General features: G+C 30.1%; 1 long non-coding RNA gene across 1 annotated transcript; it reads left to right on the top strand.

Annotated features, from left to right (window-relative positions):
* The first annotated feature begins 11,174 nt into the window (after positions 1–11,174).
* LOC145291980 (uncharacterized) lies at positions 11,175–12,836 on the top strand. The gene is made up of 2 exons (XR_013869517.1): positions 11,175–11,276; positions 12,651–12,836. It is a non-coding gene; the product is annotated as an uncharacterized LOC145291980 (long non-coding RNA).
* The last annotated feature ends 3,092 nt before the right edge of the window (positions 12,837–15,928 follow it).

Raw genomic sequence — 15,928 nt, forward strand, 5'->3', positions numbered from 1 at the left:
TCGTTAATGGATGTAAATATGTATTTTTTTTTTCTTATTTTGGGTTTTTGAAAAATCTTTTGCGTTAACTTTTAATTTATTGTTACTGTTGTTATTATCCTTGATTATATTTTTGTACAACAAGTTGTAAATATGTTTTTAAAACGAGAAGCTAAAAGACATCACGAGAGGCAAATAAGAAGAAAGAAAAAGGAACATAAATATGGGAAGGATTTATAAAAAAAACATTAAAAAGACCAAATAAAAAATTTTAAAAAAATCTAAAAGGTTTTCTGGTTTGACATTGTTTAATAAACTACCTCCACCACCACAATTATCGAAACAAAAAAAATAAACGACTCGTTAAACAAATTAGTATAAATTTGACGGCTTGTAGGTAATGGACCAACTTGTGGACCATCACTCCTATAAGAAACTCTACTCAAAATGCCTACTGAATGCGATTCCACAATACTGGTTTATTTCCAAATCTGATAATATTTATGGCTTAACGCCAGATCTCCAATTCTTCCCCAAATCCTTCCTCCTCTACAAATTTGGCAGAACTGATTTAAAATATGGTCATTTCATTATCTTAACTTATTCAGTCTGTTTAAATAGCTATTTTGTTAATATTATTTCCTCTCTGTATTTGTAAATTTATTGAATGTGCATCTGTTCAACAAACATGCACACACTTAATCATCTTTCTTTCTAGTGCATAGCAAAATTTGGTATCTTAACTTTTTCAAAATCTTCTGAAATGGCCTTGACAAAAAAAAAAAAAATTAAAAGAAATAACAAACTAATGTTTAATGAAACTTTCTTCAAAAACTATTAAAAGATAAAACAAAAAACAAACCCTCTTTCGAAATATAAACACAAAATAAATCTGTCATAATAATGGCTCCTGGAATTGCTTCGTGCCATTTTAAAGTGGTGGTGGGAAAGTCGAGTCGAAAAAAAAATAAAAATAAAATAAATAAATAGATGCCTAATTTAACTTTTTATCTGCTGAGGTCTGCCCAGCCGAGATGTGGGAGTTTGTCCTGATGATCCCTATCCAGGGAGTCATTCTTGTTGTTTTCATTGTTGACTTGGGTTCTTGTTGACAAAACTTGCTGCTGCCTTTCATGGCTGCCCACAAAAAATGATGAAACGTGGATTATTTGTAACCTTGTTGTGTGATTGATCGTATTTGCACTTGTTTGATCCCTTGTTGAGCTAAGTCCTTAATTATATTATCATAAGCAGAAACAACAGAACTGTGATAATAATAATTCTAATTGTTACCACAATAGATTATGTCACGTGTGTGTGCGTGTGCTTGATTATTCACAAGTTTATATTGATGCCATTGGAGGAAGAAGTGAGAAATAATATTTACTTCAAAGAATTTTAATCTACCGACGTCTTTTTTTTTTTTTATCTTACACAATTTGCTGTCTAATCCAAACATGTCTAGTAGTCTTATGATTTTAATGCGAAAAACGTGTTGTAAAATAAGCTGAAAGCACTTTTTAGTTTAATTCAAATCTTCATTTTTTTTTTTTTTTGTGTTATTTAAGAGTTTTTCATTTGATTTGCAGACTATTTACATAAAGTTTCACAAGACCATTTTCTTGCTTTGAAATGATGTAGTTGAGAATTACAACATTTATTATAATGGAATATTCTTCTCTCCCGGCTTGTTATTGTCATTATTTACAACTCTGCTAGATTCATGATATTTTATGATATTTAAGAAAGAAATCACATCTTGTATAAATACATGTAGAAAACCTTTTTATAAACTTTTAGTTCCAATTCTCTTGTTTCAATACTCTTTATGCCATCTTCAGACATGCAAAGCCAGGAAAAAAAAAGTTTTCGCATTCGAGGTAGCATTATTTTGTAATGTCACTGATGCGAAAACCTTTTTTGTTTCTTTGTGAATGGTATAAATTATAACGAAACGTCATATGAACTGAATAAAAGTCAATTTTACATAAAAAAACATTTATTAATTATACTGTGGGTTATTTTCCCTAATTGATTTTCTTTTTCTTTTTTTGCATACAAAAAAAAAAAACATAAAAGATAATTTCTGATTGGTTTCAATGTTTTGCTTTCCATTACACTTTGCTATTTCACTTACCACTCTCGAGCTAGTATTACACTAATAATCTTTACTTATACATGAAAGGCACTTTGTATGTATGAGTTGGTTCCCTATGGACTCTGAAATAGTTAGACCGTTTCTTTTTTTGGAAATTTCACACAAAAGTACTTTTTATCTCTGCGAATGTTCTTAGATAGGTTTTGTATCAGAATGCCTCTGATAAGTATTGATGATGGAAAAAATCCGATTAAAGAATAAATAGTTCAATTTTGACCAAAGTTAGCACCCTTATATACAAACTAATATCATAAGTGCATTTGAGGAGTTTTATCACAACACAAGCAGAAGGATCTGGCATATATAATCAACAGTAGGTTCTTTGATACGACCAAGGGCACGTTCGAAATGAATGTTAAGACAGGAGTAGATTCCAAATGAATGTTTTTGTTTAAAGCACAATTGATGAATAAGATCTTTTGTATTTTAAGCTGAAGCCATTTTATAAAAATAATTTGATAAAATCAAATCAGGTTCTCTACAATGCAATGTAGACTACAATGTATCGTGACCCGTCACGGAGGCATGTTAAACTTACTCCTGGTGCACCAATCAATCGATTTGATTGAAAAATGGACGATTTAATCCATTTTGATGACGATTGAAATTGTGGAACATTCATTGACCCTCCTTCAATCCCAGGCAACATTGGATCCCTCTTCTAGTTATCAATAAAATTATTTTACAAAAATATTAAAACCACTATTGTTTGTCTTGCTGTTATTGATGTTATTATAAACATTTAATTCTTTAAAAATAGATAACTTCTCTGAAAGTGTTTGAATGAATGTAAAAGCATTGAAACATCTTGGAAAGTTTTTATTTCATTGAATAGGAGAGCACATGAAAAGCTGCTTAAAGACTGAAGACTTCCTCATCAGTTTTATACAACAAAACATCTAATAGTCAGGATTGTGACTTAAAAATAATTATAATTTCTAGGGATTCCAACACATGCAAACTTATTCTGATTGAAATATTTAAATCTCTCATTCTAGTTTTCTAAACATGATGTATTTGAATGAATGTAATTTAGAAAAAAGTGCTTTCTCAATGTTACTATTTGTGTATTACAGAATTGTAATTCTGCAAGAACTTTTTTGATTAGATAATGTATAAGTTCTTGTCCAAACTCTCCACACATATTTAAACACTGCACTTTTATTCTTCGCTGTTATTGTTACCCCCCCCTACATACACTTCCTACTCCTCTTCTTTCTCCTCCTTCCCTTTGGCATTGTTCGTAGCCGTATTGGTGGCAGCAGTTTTTTGTCATCCTAAGAATTGCTTTTTTTTGTGTTTGGATTCAATGACAAAAATGGTTAAACAGAAAATTTAAAAATATATACATATAAATATATACATATATGTGTGCGTGTGTGTATATATCTATATACATATAAATATATACATATATATATTTGCAGCCATTATCGTTTTGGCGGAGTTTAAAATGAATGAATTAAAAAAAAAAACATAAAATGAAATTTTTTTTTTTAAATATTTAATGAAGCAAAATGTTTCAAAAGAAAAAAAAAATTCAAAGAAGTTGAGGACCAAAAAAAAACAAACAAAAAAAAAACAAAAAAAAAACGATATTCCTGTTCTCTTCCTCTCGGTTCATTCTGATGCTTTTTATTTATTTTTTTTTTTTTATTTTTTCACTTATTTTTCTTGTTCTCCATCTTGACGGTGGTGTCGACGGGGGGAGGGGAAAAGAAAAGAAACCTCCTTTTCTCTATCCACTAAAATCTTAACTCTTCACTTCGATCATTGGTTCAGATTTATTAAAAATGTATTATATTAACGAGTGTACTTCCATACTCTCTATTTATTTATTTTTTTATTTGGTTACTTGACACAGTACAACTTGGCAGTGTATATATATATATATATATATATATGTAGTCCTAATGATATCAAACTGTGACATATCTTTTCTTAATACTATATTGTGGTATTTTTAAAAATTTTTTTTATTGTAGTGAACCTTTAAATATTTGAAGTTTCCCCAACATTAATTTTTTACAGATTTTGATTTGAGTTTCTTAAAAAATTTAATTGGGAAGAAACTTGAAAAGAAATTAGTCTACCCAGAAAGTAATGGCATTTTTTAAATGCAGTAATTAATCAAATAAATTTTAAAGTGATTTAAGTCACTTACATGGCCACTTACGCAGTACAAACAAAAAGGAAAAATCTTTACACACGATAAACTCGTTAAAAGCTTCTCCTCTGATTGTTTTATTAAACTATTTTCTTTATGAAATTGTCAAGGCGTTTGAAAACATGGAATATGGTGGACAAGGCAAAACTTTAATTCCAAATTGTTTTTCATTCTTGACACATATCACTAGAGTGCCCTCCCCCCCAAAAAAACAAACAAACAAACAAAAATCCCTATTACTTTCTGGATAATCTAAATCTTAATAAGAATGAAAAGTTATCCTAAGCCAGCCTTTCAGTTTGTTTCCATGACTACATCTGCTCTCAATGTTTTGTTTTACTTTTTTTTACTATGTATAGAAAAAAAAGATGACTTATGATTCACTATTTTTTAGTTTATATTTTTTAGGTTAGTGTACTTGTCAGCATTGGCATTTCAATTTGTACTACGTTTCAGCGAATCCGTTTTCTGATCTTCTTCAGGTCTATTATCCACTTATCTACATCGATTTTCTTTCTATGTACGTAAATATGGTGTTGAATTTAGTGCACGTTGAAGCTTTTTGGCTACATGAACCATCAGTTACGTTATAAGAACTATCAAACTTTGTAAGCATCACACACACTAAATAATCACCAAAAAAGTTTTAATAGACAGCTGAAGGACAGAACATACTAACCGAAACATAATAGAAGTATCAATATTAAATATAAGAACTTCATTTCAAATTTTAAAACAAAAATTATTTTTGTATATAAATTGCAGTTTTTGTTTTTCCTCCAAATTATTACCTTCAATTTCTAAATTAATTTTTTTTTCTTTATTTTACCAACTACAAAAATACTGTAATGAAATAATGTAGCCTTTCTTTTATCATCGGATTTTAAAGTTTGAAATGCTTAACTAGACACTCTTTGATTATTGAAATACTCATGGATAGTCTGCTGTTTGAATAAACTACACTTTATGTATATTGTATTAAAAACATCTGACCTCTGAGAGAATACAAATAGCAGCCAATCAGATTCATTCTCTTTCTCCTATCATTCCCTCTTTTTTATTCAGTGCTACTATGTATTCCATATGCATGAGATTGTCTGATTTCTTGGCATTACATATCCTGGCCAAATTGGAATATGTCCTGAGTTTATATTTATTTAATGCTGGTTTAGGATACCCACTTTATATATATATATATATATATATATGTAAACTTAGAACATTCTGATTGTTTTAATTATTATAAATTAAAAAGTTACAAAATAAATTAAAAAGATTTTTAAAAATCTCATAAAATACAAAAAAAAAAAAAACCCTTTCCCTACTGTTGTCTTCAAACAAACCTGAAAATTAAAAAAAAAAATTTTTTCAGCAAATAAATAATATTGGTGATGGTTTTTACATTCATAGAATAGTTGTTGAAAAAATGTTTCAATTTGTAACCTCCTACCCACCCATCAACCATATCTGTGACATTTCCTTTTCCCTGATTCCTTGCAATGTCAAGGAAATGTTTCAAAATGAGATATATGAAAACTTAATTGTTAATTAAGTGATTTAGCTAGTACACAAGGCTTACCTTTTTTTTTTTCTTTTAGTTGTTTGACCTTTGATTTACTAGTGTCACCAACCTGTTTCAAATTGTGTTTCTCCTCTTGGTATTCTTTCAGGACTGCTTTTTTTTTTTTTTTTTAAAGAACCAAATATTGCAAATCTCCAATTCTTATTGTTTTTTCCTCCTATCAAAATGTCCAAATATTAAAGGGTTTCCTAGAATTCTGAAATTATAAACATTAAAAAGAAATGCCAAAAAGAAAAGAAAATGACAATTCAACATTTTTATAAATCAAGTAAAATGTGTATTTTTAAACCTGCATTTAGGAAAAGTTTCTATAATTTCATTTAAAATGTTCATGAATTTCAATTCAACTATTTTGTTTTTTACCTTATACTTTTAGGCCCCCCCTTCTTTCATTATTATTTGTTCTTGTTGACTAAAACACTTTCTCATCCAAGCATTCAAATGAATTTATATCTGAGGTTAATAGAAATATCAACCGACTTTTTTACTATTGTGTCATTTAACCTTTTTTTTTTTTTTTTTTTTTTTTTAATAAACTTTCAATAGGAATGCAGGATTCTATACTAACATCTCTTAAAAAAACCTTGGATGTTTAAATTCAAACAAAAGTTGAGTAGAACATGTATTTTGAAGTTGTCAACACTTTTTCCTGCTACAAGATCGGGAAAAACTTGAACACTTTTTTCTAGTTTAGCACAAAACTCTAATTTTTAACAGATTTAAAGGTTTTTCTTATTGATAATTATATTGCATAATATTTTATTTAAAAACAGCGGCAACATAAAACAATCCTAACTGGTTGATTTCTATATTTAGAAAAATTCCAATACCATTTGTATTTGTTTAAAACATTTAAACTTGTTGTTTTTTTTTTGTTTTTTTTTTTTATAATAATAAAAAGAGAAACAATAGAGGGGGGGGCGGAAATAAGTTACATTTTATTGAAATATAATATGTAAAGCTTGCATAAAAATGTCAGACATTTACCGTTTTTTAAAGAGTGGGAATCTTAAAAGTTAAATGGTCAAAATCACATACAAACTTGCATTTAATAAACGTTCTGAGCTTTTTTTTTTTTTTTGTATAATCACACATAATATAGACATTTATGCATGTCTTTTTATTGTCAAAATCGTTTTATCCCTCTCTACCTAATATAATTATTGATGAAACTCCGATATCATTTGATGCTCTTCAAAGTAGAAAATTTAAAATATTGCTATGAAACCAGTGTTAAACTAGAAGAAATTATTTAAAGTCTTTTCAAAACTAAGGATTCCCGATTTTAATGCAAGAGAGATGTTCAAATATTTTTTTACATGAAACATGGATATTTAAAATACTGTTCACTTTACAAGAGGTGATCAACCTTTGGTTGCAAGCAAAAAAGATTTCATCTTTCAATAACATTTTGATACATTGTTATTGACTTTCACGTCTATTGTGATCGTCATCAACCTGTTTTCCGTTTTAGATGAGTTGATTTCTGCAATGTTAATTCAACCTGCCTTATATTCTGTTTACATCTCTCCAAATTACTGTTTGATCGTTGTTTGAGACGAACTTTGAAATTTAATGGCGACCCCCCCCCCTTATGGAAAAGCAAATTCTGCTTAGATCGCAATGAAGCATCACCTTTGTACACATGAGAGGTAAATACGTATTGTGCAGGAAACTATACACCAACACGTTTTTGTTTCATACATACACACATGAACACATATTTATACATGCGTACACATGCGTCCGTGTTATGTTATGCCGTGTATTTTAGTAACAGTAGCTGTGAGTATGTACAATTTGATCAATAATTTATGGAGCACCATATTTAGATGTCAAAAATCAGTTATAAACTTTCTGCAAATGCACTTGTTGGACAGTGAAGCTTGTTTTTTCATTTATTTCCCAAAAACTAAAGGAAAAAAATGCTTGATAGTTGAACTGGTTTTAAATTGTAACTAACAAAAAGAAAACAACAAAAAAAAAGCAGAACCAAAAAAAAAAAATAGTAAACTCTACCCCTTCCCCCTTTTTTTTCCGAAATTCATGGAGAAGCACAATTTATCAGGTTTGGGTTATCTCCCTTGTAAATCACAAGTCACCCACACAGACATGGACTAAGCAAAATCCAAGCATGATTGTCTACATTTCTGTTTATGTGTGGGTGAGCCTGTGTACCTTGGAATGCAGACTGTAGACTAGTTTGCTACCTTCTCATATTTGTATTTTTGTCAAGACAATTTGTGACATTTTGAAAATAGGCTGAAATGGCCATTTTTTTTTCATCTCACTTGTTTCCTTTAAGTTAACCCATTTAAAAATGTTGTTTTTTAAATTGGAAGCCTAGAAATTCTCTTTCACCAACTTTATCTTAAAGCCAAATCGTTTATCTAATTCTTTTTTCTTTTCTTTTTGCCCCGTCCCCTTCCTCAACCACCAAACTTGCTCAGTTTAGCTCCACCCTCTCCTTTTTGACGCGCGTTTTGTATGTTCCTGGGACCAAAGTAACTAAACACTGATGATCCGTGGCTCATTTCTTGTACTTAGCCCCGACCAACTTTCTCTCTGCTTCACCGATTCTTTAAAAAATTGAGGAATTTCGGTTAATTTGAATTTAATCCCTATTTTTACAAAAAAAAATTTTTTAAGGATTGTGAAAAAAAAACTTTTTGTTTCAATCTTTTTATATTGTTATCTTAGTTCCTTTTTATGTCACGAAGAGGAAATGTTAAAATCGTTGAACAATATTGCACTGAGACAATGAAAACGTTGCATCATAATCAGATTCATGGTTTTGGTTCCCAATAATAATCAGAAAGGTCTTTTGTATTTGTTCGTCTCTGTTAGTCTTCTGATTTTCACCAAATTTTGTATCAACTATTGAACGCAAAAACAAATTTAGATTCGGGAGAAAAACTCTGGTTGGTACCTCATTGGGTTAAATGGCTTAAATTAACATTTAATTTTTTTTTTTCTGTAATATAGATTTCCTTCAATAGTCTTTGCTCAAAATAAACAAAACAATTCAGATTAACATGAAACCAGTTTTAATAGTGCTTCCTCCTCTTCTAGAAGGATTGAAAAATAACCCTCCAAATTGACAAAAAATTTCATCTTTTCACACATCTAAAAGAACAGTTTTTTGCTTTTCTGTTAAATCCAACAAAAGTCATGATTAATTGTTGTAGTAGTGAGTGCAGGGGAAGACAACTCAGGCTTTACCTGTTGTTTTTTTTTTTTTTTTTAATGAAAATTTGAAAAATAATCTGCGAAATTAAACCATTTTGCAAACACTTAAATGTACTATAGTTTTTCCTCAAATCTAACGAAAATAGTGCTATTGGTTGTTTACATTATTTGAATAGAATTGAGCAGGGGAGATAATTCATGCTAATCTTTGATTATTTTTTCAATTGATTTTATTATCCTACATTTCAGATATAAACTTAATGAGTATCTACTTGGCTCGTATTCTAAATTTAAGTTAAAGCTTTGAAATCTTTTGAAATATTTTTAATGAATACAAAAGTTTAATCTTTTTTTTATTAATGTTTCAAATAAGTATAATTTGATACAAGTAAAAAAAAACATTTTTATCTCTTTAAAATAACATTCTCTTATAATGTACCTTTTATTTAAAAAAAAAAAAAAATTTAACTGTTGGTCAGAAGTTATTACTGTTATAATACTGTATAATAATGAAAAATATTCTGAACAGATTCCATTCGTCTTTTAGTGTCTATAACTCAACTATATAAAAACTATAACAGCCTAGAACAATTCACATTTGTGCATACCTATTCATAAATAATGTCTACTTCAACCTCCGGAGAAGTAGAATTGTTTTCAGTTTGAGTCATCAATTGTTTTTAACTTCACAGAAGCATTACTGTGCACAAGAGAAGAATTCTAGCAATTTATTATCTTTTTGAATTTCTTTTCTTGATTGCTCGCGATACCTTCTTCATATGATGTTTTTAGTCAGTTTTAATCGGATAATCGTTATCCCTCAATTCAATTCGGGTTTTAACTTTTATACCTATATAGGACTTAACTGGGCATAGTTATTAAACAAACGGTATTATGTGGACCAAGTTACTTATGATTAAAATGTTACAAAGTAAAAAACATTTGAAAATATAGCTTTTTCACAACAAATTTGTATAAACATTTTAAGCTAAGAAACAAATAGCAATTTACTTGGAAATAAACAATCTGAAAGAAGCAAAGAACATATCAAAATCTGAATAGTCAGATGCCACATCCTAAAATCACCTTCACTATAAGAAACATTCTAAAAACTGATTGTGGAAAAAAGAAAAATATATAAAAAAAATTGATCTGAAATCAACTTAATGCTATAAAGGATCATTAAGCATAAACAAACGAGCAATTTTAAAAGTAATTTGTTAACATTATTAACAAGATTTTTGCAAATTTTAATTTAACTTTTAGCAATAACTTTTAAACCTTTTAATCAGAAAAGCAAAATAAAACTATGAATGCAATGGATAAACTGAGATTAAAATCGCTTACATATATACGTGTGTGCGTGCGTGTGTGTTCTTAATGCCCACTGTGATTGATACAAAATTAGATCATTAGTTTAAAGTTAAAGAATAGTTTTTGGATCTTCTGATTTGAAACTAAAAAATCTTTTCTTTTTTTTTTTTTTTTTTTAATTTTTTTTTTTTTTATTAAATCTAAATTTCATTGAGTCAACCACCAACTATAAATGTTATCTGCTCTGAAGATCCATGATGGCTGGGCTGCATATAGCTGCATATCGTATTGGAGACCAACAACTTTTTCTCATTGTCATGACGACGATCATTCTTCCTTCTTCCCCCCTCCCCCATTGGCGTCATAAACTCATCCTGTATGTTCATTGTCTGGTAGTCAAAACTTGTTAGAATTATTCAATTTCAGGATTCTTAGAAAAACGTTAAGTCATTGTCTGAGAGCAAAACTCTTTTTGTATTGTTATTGTTTTTACTATTGCCATTATTATTATTAATATGATTATCAATATTATTGTTTTTACTATTGCCATTATTTTTATTAATATGATTATCAATATGATTATTATTACTTTTGCCATTATTTATTAGTTTCCCTGATGAGGATTTCTCGTTATCTTATGGACTAGAGAAACATTTATGATTCAACCAAATGTAGAACTTCACACCTTATCATGACAAAAAATAAAATGGAAAGAAAATTGTTTTAAAAAAATTTGAAATAAAAAGTCTTGGCCTGTCTTACTGACTTTTTCTTTTCTATTTCAGAATGTTTGTAGGTAATGATTGATCATTTGTATTTCAGTTTTGCATAACATCTTGGGTGTTATTCCAATGTTTTGGCCCGATGTAACCTCAAACCTTCTTCAGGTGAGTCTTGTTGAACTTAGGAAATGTGTATGGAATTTCAAATAGAATCCTTTATATAATCTATGGTGATAGCTTGTTCTTGTTCTATCAGCCATAATCGGGTTTCTAAAGATTCAGTTCTAAGTGACACTCTTCTGGAGGTTGAAGGTTCAATATTTGGTGCGGGCAATATTAAGAATAAAAGTAAGAATTACTTAAGACTTCTCACTGGTGATTGCGGATGTTACCTCTGTGAATAAAATAAAGGTCTTCATACAGATTCCGGAGTTTGATACGATGCACCTGAAGGAGGTTGGAATGTTGTGAGCAGAACATCCAAAAATGATGAAAAAGTAAAAAAATACAAATCTTATTTGTGAACGTTTTGTTTTCTTATTTTGAAACCCATGTTTCTTTGAACAACCACAGAAGACAGCAGTAGAATAATTAAAATAAAGTTGAAACCAAAAAAAAAAAAAATCCTTTTTCATTCCAACCCATAATAAAATTACAAGCAAATATTACAACGTTCATAAAATGATACCTGTCAGAAATGGACATTTATTTAAGCTCGAACGGAGCACATTTATCACGCTTTTTCATTTTGCTGATTTAATTGGATAGCATCGAAATAGTTATATCAAATGGATACAGCATTGATTTTGGACAAATTTGTCGGCTTTGTTTAACGATTGCTTTTAAATGTTCACTTCAAAAAGTGCATGGCAGTCTTCTACTTTCGTCTTTGATTTTAATTCTAACTTCAGAGTTTTTGAAACCACTTGTTGACCCTTCTATTCCTGCTCTGTTGATATTGAGTACTGTTTTGCAGTCATGACCTTGTGCAATAAAAGTATATACATGTTCTTATTACTGAATATTAAATTAGCAAAATGAATAAGAAATACAATTTTCTTAATATGTGTGATACAGTGTTGAAGAAATAGGTTTATCGGCAGAACGATGCAGAGGAAGTTGTTCACTGGTGTAGACAAAGTAAGCTGAATGGGATTATTAGTCAGGGTGTGTTGAATGAAATACCGGACATAAAAAGTAGATCTTGTTAATCTGTGGTCGATTTTATGAGAGTCTTTACGACTGTTAGGAATGGTTGGGAACAGTCTTAGGTGTAACGGTTGACGACAGTTGGATAAAGTTGAGGACAGTTGTGAATCAGACACAGTAAAAACCAGATCATGGTTTGGATGAGGTTAACAGTGCTTTGGAAGATTGAGATGTGCTGACATTAACTGATGAACTCTACCTTGATAGAAAACTAAGATATGGGCATCATGCTTAGAGGATAGTTTCCGTAGAAAGGTGTAAGATGCGTACCAAAATTGCAACTGATATCTATAGAATGCATCAAAGTTTGCATTTATTTATTTTTTTTAGACCTGTAAGCCGATGTGTGCTGCCAATGGGAGAGATGATGCAGAACCAGACGAAACCATGGAAACCCCAGTCGGGTCACGATCTTGTTGAGCAGGGTTACACATTGCACCAATATTTGCCCTAAATAACTAGCAAGACAGAATTATATCTGCACGTTTGATTAAAAATATTAACCAAGCATAAAAACAAGTCTTTTATTTATACAGAAAATTGGTTCATAAAGCTAATAATTACATACAGAGAACAAATATAGTTGCTAGTTAACAATTGTAAAGTTCTTATGCTGCAATGGATACGATGTTGACTATGGAATCAGCTAAGCCGAGTTTAAATCCAGTCAGACTTATTGTCATCACTTATCTCTTGATATTTATTTTTAATAAGGAGTTGTCACTTATGGTCAAAAGCCACTAGAGGATAAGCATAAATGAGTTAGATTATCAGTTGGATCAAAGAATATTTTAAGCAGATTACAAAATGATGAATGGACTGGACAAAATTTGAATTATTATGAGAACGGTTTATGGCAAGTGTTTGTTTAGCATTGGATTTGAAGATAAGCAAGTTGTAATCTGTAGAGAAGCAGTTCCATGCTAATGTCTTCCACAGATGTAAAAAAAAAAATCCTTGAAAATAAACTCTTGGAAATTCTGCTTGATGTTAGGAGGAAGAAAGAACAGTTCTTGCAGTTGGGGTAGTAAGACGAGTTGTGAAATTATGAACATTTCTTTTTAGCTATTGATGAAAATAGCGATTTATTTCAATGAATTGTTTGTAATAGGCATAGCTTACGTCTGGATACTGAAAATTATGGTGGAGTGAAGCCTCTTATTAAAACAGATGTGTTCAATTATTAGTAGAAAACATGGAGTCACTTAGAATAGCAACAACATGGGACAAGATCAAAGTGTAGTATCTGTTCTTCAGATGCTGCACTTCAATTTCTTATTCTGTCGGTGGAGGAGAAATCCTTCACGACTGAGACAATTTTTATTTTTGTTCCTTTTCTCCACATTAAAAAAACGACCCTGGTGTCTAACTCTGTCCCGTGGGAAGGCATTGTAAATAGCAACAACATATTTGAAACAAAACTTACTCTGCATATGCACTAATCTTGCTCAAATTAAAATTTACTCATTTAAAAATCATTACAGCATTAAAAAAAAAGAGCCAATTTTTTTATTGATACTTAATATATTGTACTGATTTCAAAAGTAAAAATAAAAAATGCCTTGGGTGTTATCAACTAGAATCAAAATCAAAACATTTAGCATTTCAGTTGTGTTCCCTGCCATTTGAGCTATCACCAGATAGATAAGAAAGATTCAAAAGTAAGCCACTTCAAGTTATGAATGAATTTGCGCATGCACAAAAGTAATAGTATGCTGACAAAGTGAAATAAACATTTTGCATTTCAACTTGCCGACATTTCTGTATGCGTCATTCATCCATCCAAACAAAGATTTTACTCATTATAAACCATAATATTTTCTTCAAACTTTAATAGCAGTTTCATTGTTAAGGAAGAAAAGCAAGACGCTTGATATAGTCAAGGAGTTGTAATATAACCTTCATTTTCATTTTCAGTGTATGATTACTATTTCCTATTAATTTCAGTGTTATGTGACGAGTAGTTTCAGAGTTTACGGTTAAATGTTTACAGACACATCTACTGTTTCATTTATAATTAATGTTTGGGGTTATTCATTATTAGAATTGATATGACAGTTTAATGTTGATTCTGTTTTGTAAAGGAAAAGAAAAAATATGTAGAATTTACCATTTTATCACAATATGTCAAAAAAATAGGTTACTCGTAATATTTTCTTGAAACTTTAATAGCAGTTTTATGGAAATTGTTTATAATATTAAGATAATTACTTACGGAATTGTTATGTCGAAAATAGTAATATATCCCAAAATTACAAAGTCATCAAGCAGAACAACTGCTAATGTGTTTTTAGTAAAAAAAGAAAGTCTTTCGATACTGGCAACACATGTTAGACGCCATTACGATGTAATCTAAAATATGCTTTCTGAGTTATGTCCCCTGTTTCTGCAATCTTCACCATCTACTCTAAAAATTCAATTTTCCCTAGTTTTCTACAAAAATTACTTTTAACTATGAATAACTTTCTACTCAATGAATTTCCATAATTTTTTGGCTATATTACCATTTTCGACACGTCAGTTCAGTCAGTAATATTGTTTTTGTATAAAAGGACATATTAAAAACATCAATCTGTCGGCCCTCTTTGAACAAGCACCAAAATGTCATAATCAAAAAATATTTTTTAGTCTTTATTTTGAAATGTAAAAAAAATGTTTAATTTCAAAGTAAAGACTATTTTAATATAAACTTATATATATATATATATTCTGAAACAGGAAAAAACAAAATGGAAGTTTAAAAAAAACTGAAATATGCTTTCATTGTTAAGGAAGAAAAGCAAGACGCTTGATATAGTCAAGGAGTTGTAATATAACCTCAATTTTTATCTTCAGTAAACTCGCCCCAAATGAGCAGGGTTGTATATCTTAAACTCTGTTGATTAGAGAGTACTCTCAGGATAGTTAACGGTTACATACTATCACATACCCTTTCTTTTAATGATTGCGTGAAAAGATTTAAAAAAAAAAAAAAGGAAAAAAAAAAAAGGAAACTTTTTTTTATGAAACGATGAGATAAAAACTCAATTAGTAACTGTCCCATCTCTAAATCTTTTGGGGATCTAATGACATGTTCAGATCTGGTAGTTTGAACTATTGTAGGGTTGTTGTAGGTGTCCATGTCTGGTACTCCACAGGGTGTTTGTTTAAAAGGCGACTGTTGATTTTGTGTGCTGTTTGTCTCTATATTGATTGAACAGTCTTTGGTAGGCTCCTGAGGAATTGAGTGTACCTCCAGACATGATGTGATTCTGAAGCGGTCTACCTTAACGTGCTGTCAATTTCAACAAAGAGTTTTTCCGGAAACCATATACCATGTACGACCTTGCTTCTCTACTCATTTGTGTGACAAGTGCAGCAGACTATTCGCCTGCTTCTGTATTTAAAACACGTACAGGTTGTCCTATGTGCAGTGTGGGCAGATCTTTTGTTTGTTGATCATGGTACATTTTCTGATTTTCTTGCCTCTGATACAGTCGTGTCATTATCTTCTTGTTAGTGTTTTGGTTGGTGCATTTGACTGAGATGTTTCCAGCTAGCTTCCTTTGGTATAGAAGTTCACCTGGTGATGGAATGGTATGATCTAGAGGAGTCGAGTGCAGGCATAG

The sequence above is a fragment of the Euprymna scolopes genome, chromosome 13, assembly GCF_053919585.1.
Source record: "Euprymna scolopes isolate OS-2025 chromosome 13, ASM5391958v1, whole genome shotgun sequence".
Lineage (NCBI taxonomy): Eukaryota > Metazoa > Mollusca > Cephalopoda > Sepiida > Sepiolidae > Euprymna > Euprymna scolopes.